Consider the following 18,130-nt stretch of genomic DNA (forward strand, 5'->3'; position numbering starts at 1 on the left):
GGGGAACACACAATTCAGTCCATAATAGTGAGTTAGAAATATTTTCTCAGTTGTTCATTTTTCTTTTGTTTTTGTTTGTGATGAATTTGGCTTCAAGTAATTTTTGTGCACCTTAATTTCGCAGTCTTCTCATTTATGGTTTCTGGGTTTTGGGGAATGGTTAGAAGTACTTTCTTTTAAGTCCTAAATGAATTCTTCTAAGTTTTTTAAATTTTTTAAAAGTTCACCTTTTTACTTTACACCCTTGATATGTTTGAAATTTATTCTGGTAAGGGAGAAGGTACAGCCCCAATCCTGTCTCTGTTTTTTTCAGTTACTCAATTGTCTCTGGACTATTTTTCCAATAAACCATCCCCTTATACCCCCTTCACATATACACAGATCTGAGATATCACCTCATTAAGACACCAAATTCCCATGTGTACTTGGATCTATTTTTGGACTTTTTACTCTGAGCCATTATTATGGTATACACCAATACCACAGTAAGTATTGGGACCATGTGACAAATCAGTCTCATCTCATTACTTTTCTTTTTCAGAATTTTTCTTGATACTTTTGCTTGTTTATATTTCTGAATGAAATTTGGAGTTGGCCGGTGAAGGTGTTTTTGTTTTTTTGAAAATCTGGATGGGAATTTTACTGGGACTCTGTTAAATTTATATGTTAATTTAGGACAAGTAGAACTCTCTAGAAAAATGTGTCATCCTATACATGAATAGACAGTGCCCTCCCAAATGTTTGTCTTCTTTTGTGCCCCTGAATACAATTTTAAAGTGTTTCTTAAAATCATTTTAAAGTGTTGAGTTTATTCCTTGGTATTTAAACTTGGTTTTTGCAATGTAAGGGAAATCTTTTCCTTTTTCTTTTATATCTTCAAACTTATTATTGATATATTTATAAAAACTGTCGACTACATTCACCTTATGTTCTGCAATGTTTTGAATTCACTTATTGTCTTTAGTCTTATTTTTGTTTATTTATCTTGAATTTCCCAGGGTTTCCTTCATATAATCTCAAGTAATAATAATTTTACTTCCCCATTTCTAACTCTAACGCCTATAATTTCTTTTTTCTGCTAATTGCAGGGGTTAGGACCTTCCAGCAAAATGTTAATTAATAGAAGTGGTTGTGGACATTCCTGATTTTTGTGGGACTGTGTCTAGTGTTATTTATCCACTAAGCATTGGTTAACTTTTAGATTGGCACATAGTTTTTTAAAATCATATTCATGAAATATCCATCTAGCTCTGTTTTTTTCTGAGTTTTCACAAAATCAGCAAATGCTTTGGTGACTGGATTTCCACAGAAGATGGCAGAGGGGTTGAGTTTCCCATCTGGGTCAATGTGAACTGGGCCAGCAAGGGGAGAAAATGGAGTCCAGAGGCAGAGGTGACCATAGGAACATAAATCCCTGCGGAGCACCATATAACTTAGGGGAACTTGGTCTTCTGAGGACTTGGAGATTCAAGTGAGTCCGATCTTGAGCTCCAAGGGGTAGGGAGGCCAGGCCTAGCTGACCAAGGCTTACACTTTGCTTAAGGGTGAATTTATTAAATAAATATTGTACAAAACGTGGTGAGTTGATAATAAGACATTCTTTGGTCTTAAAGTTATATGTGTGTGTGTGTTTATCTGTACAGTTGCCTATGATTTTCTAATTTTGACCAATGCATCTCACACTTTAATATGTGTACATATCACTTGGGGATACTGTTAAAATGCAGATTCTGATTCACTAAGTCTGGATGGGGCCTGAGAGTCTGCATGTGTAGTTCTTACAAGTAACCAGGTGATGCCAATGCTTTTGGTCCAAGGAGCACACTTCGGATGGCAAGGCTCTGGAGGACTCTGCGTGTTGTCCATAGAAAGAAGTACAGAGATTGAGAATGAGCATTTAGAAACTTTGGTAGCAGTTTAAGAGTAATTTTCTATCTGATTAATCTGATATTCTAAAGAAAGTTGACAACGTTTCGTTTGTTTGCTTTTTATTTCATTAGTGATTTGTTTTTGTTTTTACAAAAATATCAGTCAGCAATTGATTAGAAATTAAAAAAAAAAAACCAGTCCTTCTCCAAAGATAGTTCAAGAAGCACTACTTTAAAATACCTCATAGGGAGGGGAAAATTGATTCTCTCTCTTCTCTCACATGGACGCAGAAGGATTTGTCTAAAGTGTCAGTTACCCAGTATTAATTCAGCTTTATAATATGTTTAGTGAAGGGGAGATGAGTATGACTATTCTACTATTTACAATAGTAAAATAATTCGCCTCTAGCTTTATTTAAATCATTTCAATCATACTTATCAATGATAATAATATACTTGATTTATTTTTTAAAATTCCATTATAAGTGCTCACAGTGGCCTCATACTTTATTTCATTACATTTTGCAGTATTGTAGTGCTGAGCACTGAGCGCCCGGAGGTGAGAAAGGATGTGCTGCACTGATGTGGTTTTAGGGTCACCTACATGGGCTCCCCTATCCAAGTGTATTTATCCTCAGGTGAGTCTGCTATGGTGCTGGAAATTCTAACACTGAAAAGTGACTGCTAGAATGAAAAGGTGCTACTACTCCTTGTGAAACAACATGAAATGTATATTTTATTGTATCAAGTGAAATAGAAACAAGTGACTGCATATTATACTAGTGGTTAAATATTTAAAAGAAATTCCATTTCTGGGAACTTCTTTATTTTTTCCAACTGCTGAAACAAATTAAAAAAATTTTTTAAATTATGTTATACAATTTTAAAGGTTACTTTCCAGTTACAGTTGTTATAAAATATTGGCTCTATTCCCCATGTTGTACAGTACATCCTTGTAACCTATCTGACACCCAAGAGTTAGTGCCTCCCCACCCCCACCCGTTGCCCCTCTTCCACTCCCTACTGGTAACCACTAGTTTGTTCTCTTTATCAGTGAGTCTGCTTCTTTTATGTTATATTTGCTAGTTTGTTGTATTTTAAAAATTGCACATATAAGTGATAACATACAGTATTTCCCTTTCTTTGTCTTACTTACTTCACTTAGCATAATGCCCTCCAAGTCCATCCACGTTGTTGCAAATGGCAAAATTTTGTTCTTTTCTGTGGCTGAGTAGTATTCCATTGTATGTATGTGTGTGTGTGTGTGTGTGTGTGTGTGTGTTTGTGTACAAAACATGTCTTCTTTATCCAGTCATCTGTTGATGGACATTTTAGGTTGCTTCCATATCTTGGCTATTGTAAATTATGCTGCTAAGAACATTGGGGTGCATTATCTTTTCAAATTAGAGTTTTTGGTTTTTTTGGTTATAAACTCTGGGAACTTCCTTTGATTCTATGTTGTTGTGTGTTCATATGCTTTGCTCTCTGTGAACACTTGACAATATAGATGGGAATTGTGTCGTGGAAAAAGGGTTAAAATTCAGAATGTTCTATCTGTTAAAGGGTTCCTGAAAATTGTGTGTGTGTGGGAGGGCTACTATTTTAACAGGGAATGGCTCAGTCTGGCCCCCAAAGTCCCCCAGGAAAACATGAAAGCCGTCATGTTAAAAATTATTAACTCCAATAGATCACATTTGTTTGATTAAAGTTTCATTACTGAAAACAAACTTCAAAAGTGTGCTTAGGACATTAGTTAAGAACAAATGAGTATTTAACTGCTGGATGGTGTTTATTGAGAGGTATCAAGTCCTTGTGAAATAATTATTTTCTCTACCTTTCCTTTCTTTCTGTCTTGTTCGCTCTTCTCCCTCACTCTCTCCCCTCCTCTGTCCTTCTCTCCCCACTACTCCCCCTTCCCTTGCTTTTAATGACTTATTAAGTACCAACTGTGTGCAAGGTATTATGCTAGACATGAAAAAGGAGAGAAAAGATATACTTTGACATGAATAATGAGGCCACAGACCACCAGGATTTAGGATCCTTGAGGAAAAGAGATTTTATGAAGTGTAGCCTCCAAAGGTGAGGAGAAATTAAAAAAAAAAAAAACTAGTCCTTCACTAAAGATAGTTTAAGAAGCACTAATTTAAAGTACTTCGTAGGGAGGGGAAAATGTTCTGTCTGGAAAGGAGTCAAGATCTGAGTACAGGAAGGTGAAGGACACACACCTCCGGTCAGGACTGAGGAGAGGCAGGAAGGCTTAGTGTGTAGCAGGTGGGCACTGGGTTAGTATTATTTAAAGGACTACAAGCCTGGCTTCTAATTTAAAAAGGGTGTGGGGGTGGAGTATAGCAGGTGGTGAACTAAAATAATTTACCGTGATCTGAAGAAATAAGCTAAAGTAGTAACTCCGTTATCGGTAGGGAGGCAAGAACTTTCCCTTTTTTGAGTTGAAGATAAGCCTCTTCAGTCTGGACTTGCTTTCCTAAATTCCACTTCCTCCTTTTCTAGATAATGAGGTGGAATACTTTCTATCAGCCACCAAAAAGCATTGACTCTATTTAACGTGAATCTGTGAGTTTATTATGCTATGAAAACGTTCCTTGGCTGTTTCATATGCATACCTGCTTTCTCCCTCAAAATCGTTTGTGTTTTTGGAATCCCACATAGCCTACGTTTTGGTTTTCAGAGAAAACATTCAGTGGCTGTGGCTGGATGAATTCTCATCTCTATTCCCCATGGAATCAAGGCCACCTAGGTCTCTAGGCCAACTTGATGCTACCTGCTGAGTCTTTTCTGGATTTAGTGGTTTGGTACTGGTTATTTCCACCTTCTCTGAGACTGAAGCCTCAGAATAGAGACCCTATAGGAAAAATCTTCAGTCTCTTTTGCGTTGAGAACCATGAAAGCAGGTACTACATCTTACGCATCTTCTCTCCTTGGTACCTCACACAGCCATCTGGCACATACTAATGTAGAGATGAATGAGTGGAGGTAATCAGGAAGGAGAAATGAAGCCCACACTACCAAGGGGCTGCAGAATGATTCTTGCAGTGAAGTAACACTTTTTCCTCTTTTGTTTTCTGCATGATACCTTTCTTTAAACCTCTCTAAATGGATGAGTGGGAGGATGGCCTGATGGGTGGATGGGCGAATGGATAAGGGGATGGGATGATAGGTGGATGGACAGGTTGGGGGTGAATCCCAATGTTGTATCTCAGTTCCTTCTGACCACTGAGGCTCTTCACTATCATTAAACTCTCTATATCTGATGACTCAGGACAACTCTATCACCTGTTTCTGAGTTTCATCTGGTTGAAGTTTGAAATCACTGAAACTTTGATTCATTTGATTCTGCAAATTGTGTATTAATCTGCTGCAAGTTTTGATAATCTAACAGTGATATTTCTACTTACTTGGTGTGGGTTTGACATTGGCTTTTGCCAAGTTTATATATATATATGTGTGTGTATATATATATATATATATATATAGTTTATAAACCTTCATATTTTGGGGCTTTAAATGTTTTCTCATTTCCTTGGACAATGTTACAAAAAATTTTATCTTGGTAAAGTTTACAAAGTGATAACAATTAGTTTAAAAATTATTGTTAATGACAATGATTTAATTGAACCAAAAAAATAGAAATCCAGATCTAGATCCTCTAAATTAAAAAAAAAAACTCATTTGCGGTAATCACTTTAATATTGGACTCTACAGCTAAGATAGGTAGGAATTTTTTGCAAAGGGCACCCCGATTGGTGAGAGCTGTCAGTTACATGATTCTTGTCAATTGCATGAACCTACAACCCTGTGACCCAGCAGCTATGAACTCAACATTACTAACACCGTCCACACAAACATTTCATACTCTTCAGTGTGAGAATTAAGAAACAGATTTTTAACAGCTTTGCAGGGAAGAATCATAACCTAAATCTTTTTGGGTAAGAAAATCCTTAGCAAAAAGACTTAAGAAATTGCCACTGGGGGGCGATGGAAGTTCAGAAACTGCCCTGCTAGTCCCTGAGGCAGCCGAGCACTTCGGCTGGTTTATTTTTTCAAAGCTGGAATTTGGACTAGCAAACCACCAAGCTCAGGGAAATTCCTGGATAAGGAACACAGTCCTGGGAAAAACCTACCAAAGATGGAATTAGCACCTTAATGGACCGCCTTTAACACACAGAACTTTCCTTCCTTGTGCATCTTTGAAACTGACTCCAGTTCCCATCAGTCTGAGGCAGAGGGAGCCAAGTTAAACTGCAAAGAAACGAGACAACAGAGACGGGTGCTTATTTATCATTACCTGCAAACACATGTCAGTGCACAGTTTAAACGGCTTTAAGGCATCCCACAGGCACTTGGATCAGAGTTTTGGCTGGTGTGGGTGGGACTTTCCTGGGGGAGGAGGGAGGTTGTAGAGTTTATCTTAGGAAACTCTGAGTCATAGCTAACACTTCAGGTGACAGTTAAAGAATCTAGTGAGACAGAGTTTAGACGGGTTTAGAAAGGTATCTTCTGGAAAATAAAGGAGAAAAAAAATGTGTCTTCACTGAAGTGGTAATTTTGCCACCACTTGGTGGTGTACTGTGGGTTTTATTTCTCTTTCCTGATTATTTCTGTGGTGCTTAGGACCACTGGTAGGATTGGGGTCCAACGCTGGCACCAGACTCTGGCCTGTCCACTCTTCAAATGTTATCAATGTTGGGGTCCAGCCATTAATCCTACTTGGACTTCTTTCCCAAGGTTGATACCATTAGTGTCACCAGCACAAGGATGTCCTGCTTCCACTCCAAGAAGGGCCAAAGGACAGGGAGAGGTGGAACTTAAGAAAACAAGTCCAGAATGCACTTTTGTGCATAAGGCACACATATATCCAAGAAATTGTGTTGCATCCCACATGTCATAGGCTGTCCATTTCTAAAGCCCTGGAACCTGGCAGAGGGATGGCCTGTGAGTTCTAAGATTGCAGCCTGGATGAGGACCCATGGATCCCAGTGCTCAGTGCCCTGTGCCCTCTGGAAGTTGCTGATGCGTGTTTCTAAGGACACTGAGAAAATCTGGAAGTATGTCATATCAATGAGGACATTTGGGGTTTTGAGTTAGAAGTCCAGCTTGAATTAGTCAGGCAGAAAAAGGAATTTAGTGGTTACATCCCTAGGAATTACAGGGGTGAGTGAGTCATCAGAAAGGGCTGGATCTGGGGCCTCTGCCTCCCTCTCTCAGCCCAGTGTCCTTCTGATTGACAGCCTCTCTGGCAACTTCTTTAACATTCTGGGTAATTAGCTCCTATCAGGTCACATACTTTCTCTTGGCTCAATTACTGCGTCCAGAGGGAGAAGAGGGTAATATGATTTGCGAGGGCCCAGAGTGTTGTAATTGATAGCCCACCTAGGACCACATGAAATGGGAGAGAGGATGTTCCTCAGAGAAACTGATGCTGGACAGACTGAAGCGGCATGAATCTACATGCAAATAGTTTGTCTGTATGGACAGGAAGGTCAATAAGCCCAATAATAGTCAGAGATCCGTTAGCCAGCAATGAAGTTAATCCCAATTGTAGTTTTGCTTCCTTAAATTCTGTCATAGGCCTAATGAAAAGGTTCTGGATCCTTGAGTAAATAATTTGGGGAATGTCTCTACTAATTCAAAGAGGATCTAAGAACTGTTTTCTATTGACAAATGCCTCTATATAAAGGAACCCAAGTTGTAATCAGTACAATAAGGAAAGCACCATGAACTCAATATCCGATGAGAAAAGAAAAGGGAACATACTGTCTAATAATGAAAAGGACCAACAATTGCATTTGGAACTAACAGTCCCAAAATTATCCCTAGAAACCCCTTAAGGTCTGCATAATTATTTGCAAGGCTCCCTTAATGCAAGTGATCTGCTTTCTATGTAAATCTTAATCATATGAAATGCATGCCCTGGCCAGTGCAAAACATAAACTGAGACAAAATAAAATTTCAAGAAACTGAGCGCCTAAAATAGCTCTCAGCAAACACTGATAAGCTATGAATGGAGACGGTGGGGCATTTGGGCCTGAGTGACAACAGTCTGCAAGGCCGAGAGGGCTGTCGAAAGCCATGGTGCTGAGGCAGGACTTACCCGGGCCACAGGCAGTCACATCCACTCACAACTCCAGGGTCTGAGAGAGAAGCCCCAGGCCCTGCAGCAGAGTGGCCCGGAAAGGACACCCTTCTCAGTGTTCTCAAATGTTCAAGTTCTTCTCCTGAGCTCTCTCCCTGCGGGCTAGGAATGTCCCTTCTCCCAGAGCCTCCCCTGCCTCATCAGCCAAGCTGTGGAGTCATCCTGTGGATGAAACCAACAGTCATCTATTGATCTAACCCAGGAGTTGGCATGCTTTTTCTGTAAAGGGCAGGAGAGTAAACATTTTGGCCTCTGTGAGCCACAGTCTCCATGTAGAAACTACTCAAGTCTGCCGTCGGAGCAGGAGGCAGCTGTGGGCAATATGTGGCTGAGTGGGCCTGGGTGTGGCCAATGACAGGTTCGTGTATGTATTTATTTACTGTTTTTTTTATGAAGAATAGTTGATTTACAACGTTGTAGTTTCTGGTATACAGCATAGTGATTCAGTTTTACATCTATATACATATTCTTTTTGATATTCGATAAAAGATTTTTGACAAAGTAAGGGTGGCCTTTGAATGTGGCCCACAGGCCACAGTTAGCTGACCTCTCTCCAGTCTCATTGTTAGTTCTTCTCTGTTCTCTTAAGTGTTCTCTCCTCCCTGTCATCCTGTTCACTCTTCTGCCTCTTTTCAGAGAACATCCTTTAAGGGACTGATTTGTGTACCACTCCCCCCTCCCCCCAGCCCCGCCCCAAATTCATCTGTTGACGCCCTAGCCTCAGGTGTGACTGTTTTTGGAGAAGGCTCTTTAAGGAGGTAATTAAAGTTAAGTGAGGTCAGAGGAGAGGAGTGCTAATTCGGTAAGACTGGCGTCCTTGCAAGAAGAGGAAGAAACTTCAGAGCTTTCTCTCTCTGCCATGTGAGGACGCAGGGAGGCGACTTTCTGCAAGCCCGGAAGAGAGCTTTTACCAGACGCCAGTCCTGATGGCCCCTTGCTCTGGGACTTCCAGCCTCCAGAACTGTGAGAAGAGAATTTTTTGTTGTTCAAGCGCTCCCCGCCTGCCCCCCCCCCCCAGTCTGTGATATGCTTTAATGGTGGCCCCGGACGAGTACAGTGACCCACAGATTAAGTGTATGCATGCGGCTGTCACCTTAAATTTCTTTCCTCTCTCCCTTTCTCCTTCCTTATTCCTTCCCTTCCTTCCTTTTTTTTAAAAAATTTTTTACATCACTCAAATGGAGGTAAAAACATCTGCCCTGCTTATCTTACAAAATTTTTGTGAAGCTTAAGTTAAATAGGAAGCAGGAGGTACAGTATAATACAAGCAGTTATTCAAGTATTTCTGTGTAAGCTCTGTCGCCTATGTTTGCAGATGTAAACCAGCAACTCTGGACCTAAGTAGGGGCCGCCCCCTCCCCCACCAAACGAGGTTCCTTGGTCAGCCGGGTAGTGTTTGTGTTTACTGCTTACGTGCTTTTATTTATTGAGAGGTAGGGGAGCTACAAGGAGTCTAGGAAGAGAAAACACGTATGAGAAGGATTCTAGTCCAAACAGTGTTTTTCCTCTGCCCTTTGATGGTAAGTGGTAAATACAGATAAAGTCGAAGTCGGGTGCTGTGCTGTGCGGTGCAGTGAACACGGAGGAGAAGAAGACAGACGAGGTCTGCGCCTCCACGCTTCTGTTCTAGCCCGGCCCCTGTGTGCGCACAGGTGGAGGGGTAGGGGGTAGGTTGGGCCCAGAACAGTTGAGTGAATAAAATCATTGCAGACTCGGAACAACATCAGGAAGAAAACAACAGGGTCATGGGACAGAAGTTACAGGCCTGGGACTGGCTATAGACAAAATAAACGTCTTCATCTTCCTTCTCCTCTCTTTTCCCCTGAAGCCTAACTTCCAAGGTTTTCAAGCTCCTAGTTTCTCGTGAAAATGTTGAATCAAGATGCTTTCCTTAGTAGGGGGAAGGTATAGCCCAGTGGTAGAATGTGTGCTTAGCATGCACGAGGTCCTGGGTTAAATCTCCAGTGCCTCCACTAAAAATAAATAAACCTATCTATCTCCTCCCCAAAACTAAACAAAAAACACTGTTCTTTTCTTTGGTATCATCCATAATACACAGTTCACAATAATAGTAATAATGATTGTTAACTGTGTACTCCTGACCTGGCTGCTACTATGCTAGGCATTTTTTGTAGTAAACTTTTAAAATGAGAATTGTTTTAGATGTGCAGAAGAGTTGCAGAGACATACAGAGAGTTCCCATACACTGCACACTCAGTTTGCTCTGTTATTAAAGTTGTCCCTTACTTTGGTACATTTGTCACAAGCAGTAAACCAATTCTTGTACATTAATAATACTAACATTCGTTCTTTATTTGAATTTTGTTAGTTTTCACCTAATGTCCTTTTCCTATTCCAGGATCCCATCCCGATGCCACATTACAGTTGATCATCCTGCCTCCTGGGGCTTCTCTTGGCTGTGACAGTTTCTCAGGCTTTCCTTGTTTTGATGACCGTGACAGTTTTCATGAGGACTGGTCAGGTATGTTGTAGAATGTCTCTCCACTGGGATCTGTGTGATGCACTGCATTATTTCTTACTTTCGTGGCTAAACTTCTGTGTTGGTATAAATTGTTAATTTCATCGTTACGGATGAAAACATTGAGGCACAGAGAGGTCAAGGAACTTACCCCAAATCACACAGCTAGGAAATGGCAGAAGCAATGCTCAAACTCAGGGTTGCTGTGACTTCATGCCACACTCTTCCTTTGCCTCCCCAGCCCCTGTCTGCTGAATTCTTGCCATTGAAATAGTTCCCTTCAAGGCTACTGGGGTGATGCTTTTTGTAGGTGTTCTTGCATACAGTTTCAAACAGTTTACTGGTATATTTAATTAAGTAAGAAGATTTCCCCAGTCAGTTATTTGCTGAGCTATTTCTGTAACATGAGTGGCTGCTTTCTTAGTTCAGTTGGTTAATCCAGAAAGAACATCACCAAAAAGTATTCAAGAACCTGTGTTTCTAGATGTGGTTCTCAAACGATTCTCACCTGGGGTCCACGATTGTTACTTGACCTGCTCGTTAAAAACGCACTTCGCTGAGTTAGCGTTACTACCTGGTCTGGTTTGCCCAGAGCAGAGCGGTTCCCAGGATGTGGGACTTTCTGGAGTAAAACCCAAACTGGGAAAGTCCGGGCAATCCAGGTAGGATTGTCATCTGGTCACAGAGCTACTGGGACTCGCTAGGGCCCAGCAATCTGCTTTTAAACAAGCTGTCCAAGAGATGATTCTAAATATATAGCATTGGAGATCCACTGCGTCAGATATGGAAATGAATAGTTAACAGGATTGGGGACAGGTTTCTGGAGACATGGAGAAACATTGATTTTCATCTATTTTGGTATGTTGGATTCTGCCTGAAATTGAGGTAGAATAGTATCACCCAGCCTCTGGCACTGATAACATCAGTGGGGACACTTTTTGCCTCTCCATAAGAAATTGGCACCCCTTCTCCAATTCCACATTTGAGTTGAGGGATGTTGGGGGCTCTTAAAAGCTAGAACATCCTTACGATGGTATTATTTATCATTTGTGACTAATGAATCCATTTTAATCTGGGGCCATGGTTCTCAGACTTGACAGCTCAATAGAAACACCAGGGAGAGTTTAAAAAAAAAAAAAAACTTCATGCCCAGGTCTACCCCAGACCAATTTCATCAGAATCTCTGGGATTGGAACCCAGGCACCAGTAATTTTATAGTTTGAGAACCATGGATCTAAAGCAGCACCGACCAGTAGAAATAATACATGAAGCATCATTTTCTAGTAGTCGCAATTTAAAAAGTGAAAGAGAAGCACGTGAACTTAAAGAATATATTAAATTGAACTCAGTGTGTCTGAAATTTTATTTTAACCTATAATCGTAAAAATATTACATAAATTGCATATATTTTTTCATGCCAAGTCTTTGAAATCTGGTGTATATTTCACACTTAGAGCACTTTATCAATTCAGATAATTAATTTTCATTGGAAATAATTGATCTGTATTTAGATTCATATATCAGAGTTGTTGCAAACATATTTAAAAGTATTCCAGTAACTGAATGAAGTATTAGTTTTTAAATGTACATTTTAATAATGAAAAGAAAAAATGTAGTTTCTTAGTCTCACTGATCACATTTCAATTGTGTAGACATGTAGCTAATCGCTTTGGTAGTGGGTAGCACAGATCTAGGGCAGCGCTTCTCAAACTTAATTTGTACATTCAAGTCACCAGGCGGTCTGGTTAAAATCTAGGTTCTAATTCAGGAGATCTGGGGTGGAGCCTGAGATTCTGCATTTCTAACAAGCTCCCAGGTGATGCTGACGCTGCTGATCTGGGGACCATACTGGAGTAGCAATGGACTAGAGTAATTTTGAATGAGGGCTGCCTCAACTGATTTCTCCACTTGCTTAGTGGTGTTCTCTCATTTCAAAGGCTAGGAAATGTGTGTTTGTGTGATTATGTATAAAACAGACAGATAAGCACACATAGACACATGTGTACGTATCTGAAATGTACATAGGTGTATGTATATATATAATGTCCGATCGTGTCTAGACGCATGAGTAAGCTCCGCAAATACAAAGACCCCTTCAGTACTACATACGTTATTTGTCTTCTTTGCTGTCTTTCAAATTCAACTTACTCTTCTTTGGTTCACTGAAACTGAACAACAGCTGAATGTTTAATCTTGATTTAAGTCTCTATATTCCATTGTTTGCTTTTCAAAATGAGTGCAGTAGGTTTCTGCATTGTGTTTCAGTGTTTGAAGGTATTTAAAAAGTATTTGATGACCCAGGCTCTCTGTGGTTTTTGTGTACAGTGCAGAGTAAATTCCAGTTCCATTTGGTTCCCTTGTACTTGTATGTAGAAATTTTGTGCCCCAGGACTTGTGTTCCTATCTATAGATGATTTTTTAATTCTTTAGACATTAGTATGGAAAGGTTATGTCCTACTTCTGAAGTGTTGCTTCAAGATTTATTGAAGTACTCAACTCAGTTCATTTCTACCAACCAAAGTTGATTTAGCAAACAGGAAAAACAAATCCAAAAACTAAAATTGAGTTCTCTTATGGAGGATTTATAATCTGATAAAGTTATTTGAAAATAAATAGCAACCAAAATCATAGTTGGGGAAATCAAAATTGGGGAAATTGGTCATGATTCTTAGTTTATTGTCCTTTAGTTTCTTTTAGGGCAAATTTTTTTTTTTTTGTGGAAAAACACCATTATTTTCAGCAGTTACTGAAATCAGATGAAGGAAGATATGAAGGATGTAGCTATTAAAAACTTCTAGGGGGAAAACCCAGAGAATAACACACTAAAATTGAAGGAGACAAAATGACTGATAACAGTTGAGTATATCATAGCAGGATGGAGAGGAAAAATAGTAATTTTTACTTTAATCCTGATTTTAATTTTGTTATCTACTATTGGCTGTGTGAAATGAGGAAATATCTTTCCCTTTATGGGACAGATTCTTTATTTGTATACAGTTATAGATCCCAATAATTATAAGATACCACATCATCCATGAAAATGGCTATTAATTCAAAAGCTTAATTCACTGGGCTGGATTCTAGAGGAGTCAAAGGTCCCAAGGGAAATCAAGGTGGCACTCAATATTAAATGAATATTCTCTTTATTTTATGTCTTTTGTTTTAACTGCATGGGTATTTTTGGGTATAATTTGGAGTATGCTACATTTTTTATTTGCTGTGGATCAAACTGCATTTAATTTTAGGTAATAATAATAGCTAACATTCATTAACAGCTTAATGTATATCAGAGTCTTATTAGTTACGTTATTTGCATTATTTTATTTAATTCTTATAAGAACTTCACGACATTGGTACTGTCAAAGTACAATTTTTAAAGAACTAAAAATACAAATCTCAAATATAGAGTGAATGCATGTCAAGAATGTATTCAACTCATTAATGATGGGAACCCTAGGGAGGTTAAGCTGATGCCAAGAGCATTTTGAAGAACTTGGTATTTATAGATATTTTGAGGGAGAAAAAAAGTGTTCGAATAATATTCCTAGGATAGATTCAAAACTGGTTAATGTCTTCCAAGATGACAAAACCACAACCTTTGAGGTTATCTTTACCACCGGACAAAAATCTATGAATTAACATGTGACTTCAGAGCATCTGAATTCTAGTCAAATAAAAAACAGGGAGTCAAACACAAGTACATCCCCTAGATGATGAGGTAACTCTTTAATAGGCAGGTTAGTGCCCCAGTGAGATTTTGAAAGGTCATGCCACAGCCCATTTCACCTCATTCAAAGTTGGAGATAATTTTCTTAACAAAATTATAATTATCCACATTTTACCAATGAGGAAATTGATGCTTAGAGATGTTAAATAACAAGGAAATTGCAGAAAATAACATAAATAATTACAGAGCAAAACTGGAACCCAGGTCCTTCTGACCCTTGAACTAACTCTCTTACACTAGCTGAAATCCACTTTGACTCATCTTATATAATTCCTTGATTATTGTGTATGTATGTGTGTGTGTGTGTGCTCACGTGCGTAGGTGTGTGTGGGTATATACGCATGTGGGGAGGGAGAGAGAGAGATTGAGGGAGGATTTGGAAACTGGTATCCTAGCCTGGATATCATGGGGGTTTTTATTCACAGAGCTATTCAGATGGTATTAACATTTTGAACATTTTTACCTTTTTTAAAAAAGAAAAACCTCATTATCCCTTGCCCGTTAAAACATCTATCATTAAGGAGCTGTCTTCTCCATTGGTTTTTTAGGGAAACCTTAGGGCTTGCACTGAACCATCACACATATTATCCTTGCCCTTGACCACCAGCACACATTTGAGAACTGGCTGGCTAGGGGAGTTAGACTTTGAAGTCCTGAAATAGGCTTTTCCTTGGTATAAAACAAAATGTGTTCATACAGAATCTAAATCCATGAACTCCAGCCTATAATCAACTCAGCTTCCCAGCTTAGATCAAAGAGAGTTAATACCGCCTTTTAGGTTTAATTTGAATGAAGATATTCCCTCTTAAAGTCTAGTAGATTTTAGAGGAAGAGGGAGGGGGAGAGGGGGGGGGGAGTAAGGAAGACAGAGAAAGAGACGTTCCATTAATTGAAGACAAAGTTAAATTCTGTACCCACCAGGATGATCAGGGACTAGATTTAAAGGTTAAAACATGAGGGCAGGACGTGGGAGGAGTGTATGAATATGGAAACATGGCAGCACGGGTGGGCTCTGCTCCCTTCCTTGGCACACCCAGCTCTCATCTGTTTGCCTCCCTTGAGCCAGGCAGTTGCCAAGAAGTGGGTCACTAGAGTGAGTGAGACCTTGGGCTCTGTTACGGGCTGCAGGAGTTGAGAGACCTAGGCTGGACTCCTGCACAGAGGGGGGCCAACTGACAATGACCAGCGAGTGGTAGATCCCAGCGTGATGTTCAGAATGGATGATGATTCCACTTGAGTGTTCTGGGTGTGGGTGATCCCCATGAGTAATAAAAGGAGAAAGTTAGAAAAGCAACAGCCATGGGACCAGTTGTGGAAATGAGGATTACGTTGAGGCATTTTCCTTCCTGTTTTGATACGGATATATCAGCACATCAACAAAATGTGTCCTTCTTCCCTCTGCCTATTGTGTAATATAAGGAGTGAGTTAAACTTCTATTTTAATATTTAAATTGTAGAATAGGAAAGAGCTATTGTGACTAAACTAGAAGACAAATAACCATCAACCATTTATAGATTAAAATAACAAAGAGGGCTTTGTGGCTCCACTTGGGGGGAAAGCTTGAGTGAGTTTTGGACTGCTAGAGAATAGTCATATCAAGTAGGACAGAAGCGTTATATGTTGTTTACTTTCTTTGAAAGTTAAAAATGGGTCAAAGGAGAGTATGGATGCTGTATCGACCAAGGTGTGGAATGTGGTGGCTTATCCATTGTTCAGTAGGTATCACTACCTCCTGTTCTAAGATGTCTTCTACATTGCTGAAGAGAATTTGGCCACTACATCCCTTACAGTCTCCTTCCCTATTTGGCCCTGAGTTCAAGTTTGACAAAGAGAGTAACATAAGCTTTTTTTTCCAGGTGAAAGAAATAAGAACTATTATGTTCAGAGGTGGTTGGAGCTGGATGTTGGGCAAGCAGGAGACTCCCAGTGGCTTTTCAGGGAGTGATTGAGAACCAGATGTTTTGCTGGTGCAGACAGAGGCAGTTGGTGAGAGGTTTCTTGTAGACCCTTGCAGATTGGAACAGATTTCTATAGAGCTTTTTATAACCACCCACGTTGCTATGATGGGCTGATACATTCTGTGCCTGTTTCTCTGCTCTTTGGAAGTGATTATTTTGGGGAGGCGGATTGGGGAGGTAATTAGGTTTATTATTTTTTTAAATGGAGGTACGGGGGATTGAACCCAGGACCTTGTGCATCCTAAGCATATGTTCTACCCCTGAGCTATACCCTCCTTCCTTTGTAGTGATTTTCTTGACCCCAGACATTCCAACACTGATGTCAGCCCTAGTTTGTATATTGAACTTTTTATTCCTGGAACATGTACAATGACTTTATTTTCTTGATGGAATCTAAGCTTGTGCAAATAGTTGAAAGGATGTGCATCTCAATAATGCCATTAAGGAAAATACTATGGAAAGGCAGACACCATTAAGATCCACACAAGAAATGGAGGTAGTTCTGAGCACATTTTAAAATACAGGGAATGACAAAACAGTATTTTCCATTTGACCTTGAGATTTGCATCTTCACTCTTTCGGAGAGCTATCTACATAACTATCCTAGGGATCAGCAAACTATGGCCTGTCATCCAAAGCCAGCCTGTTGCCTGCCTTTATAAATAAAGGTTCATTGGAACACAGCTATGCCTTTTTTTGTTTTTACGTTTTGACTTTGCTTTTCCCGTAATGGCAGAGTTGAATATCTGCAAGCAGAGACCTTGTGGTGCACGAGGCCAAAAATATTTGCTCTTTGGCTCTTTACAGAACAAGTTTGCTGATCCCTGTATAACCCTAATTCCTACTTCTTCAAAAATGGAAGCTTTCTTTCTGTGTCATCACCTTGGCTGACTTGGTGGGATTAGGCTAAATAAAAATATTTAATTTTTTTGGCGAAGAGATTTAGGATGCCTGAAAGAACCTTTGCTCTGGCTCAAAGTACCTACTTACCACTACTTCTAACTTGGCGTAGCAACATGTCCTTTGTAATGAGCTGAATTCTTCCTTAATCATTTTGGCTACCTTTGCAGCCTGTCCCTCCCTGCATTGCTTAAGGCAGACAGATAGGCTTTTGCTGCCTTATGTGGTTCCCAGAAGTCCCGCCAGCACGAGAACTTTCCTGAAGGAGAGCTCTGCTCTCTGACTGTACTTGGGAGTGCCACAGATGCAAGGAGGATCGCTCGCTTCTGTCAGTCTTCAAATACTAAAAAGAAAGGCTTAGATGTCAAAGTGGAGCATTTTGCAAGTTAAATTCAACTTTTAGGAGGAATTGAAAAGAGATTTGATACATTACTGGAAACAGAGGAATGGTGATTTAAATGCTTTAGTAGCAAAACCCTCAGTGAGTCTGAATTACTAGTTTGTTTTTTCTAACCAACTGGCCATGCTGATCTATTCTTTTTATTAAGTAATAAAATGGAGCTAAAATGTGTTGCTATTAAAAAGAAACTCTGGAAAGGTATAGTTTAGGACACATACCAGCCATGTTAGGACATTGAGAGAGGATTCTTTAGGTTTTGGTTATGATTCTGTGCTGCTATAATCCAGTGAGCCTGCAAATACTTGATTATTAATCTATTGATAAATATAGCCCATGTGCACATGTCATTGAAGTCACTTAATTCATTTAAAAATGTGTGTGTGTGTATGTGTGTTGTATGTATGCTTTTAGTTCCAACTACGCCAGCCCTTACTGTAGCTCCTGGGCTTATGAGGTCAGGAGGCAAGTAATGAGAGAAAGGAAAGTTCTAGAAACTTCTCTTTCATGCTTCCTATTTGGGAGAAGTAGCTCCGTTACGCAAACCCTGTGTTCATGGCTATCAAACTAGCAGCTCTAGTGTGGCTCCGTCAGGGGCCTCCTCCGCACTTCCTCCTGGCTTGTGTCCTCTGGCTCTGTTAGCTCTGCT

General features: G+C 39.8%; 1 protein-coding gene across 1 annotated transcript in view; it reads left to right on the plus strand.

The window, feature by feature from the left end:
• The window catches only part of MID1 (midline 1), a 577,456-nt gene that overhangs the window by 29,411 nt on the left and 529,915 nt on the right, over positions 1–18,130 (plus strand). The window contains exons 2-3 of the mRNA XM_064482590.1: positions 2,397–2,506; positions 10,379–10,501. The gene's annotated coding sequence lies outside the window, so the exon portion shown is untranslated. The remainder of the gene's footprint in view (positions 1–2,396; positions 2,507–10,378; positions 10,502–18,130) is intronic.

The sequence above is a fragment of the Camelus dromedarius genome, chromosome X, assembly GCF_036321535.1.
Source record: "Camelus dromedarius isolate mCamDro1 chromosome X, mCamDro1.pat, whole genome shotgun sequence".
Classification (NCBI taxonomy): Eukaryota; Metazoa; Chordata; class Mammalia; order Artiodactyla; family Camelidae; genus Camelus; species Camelus dromedarius.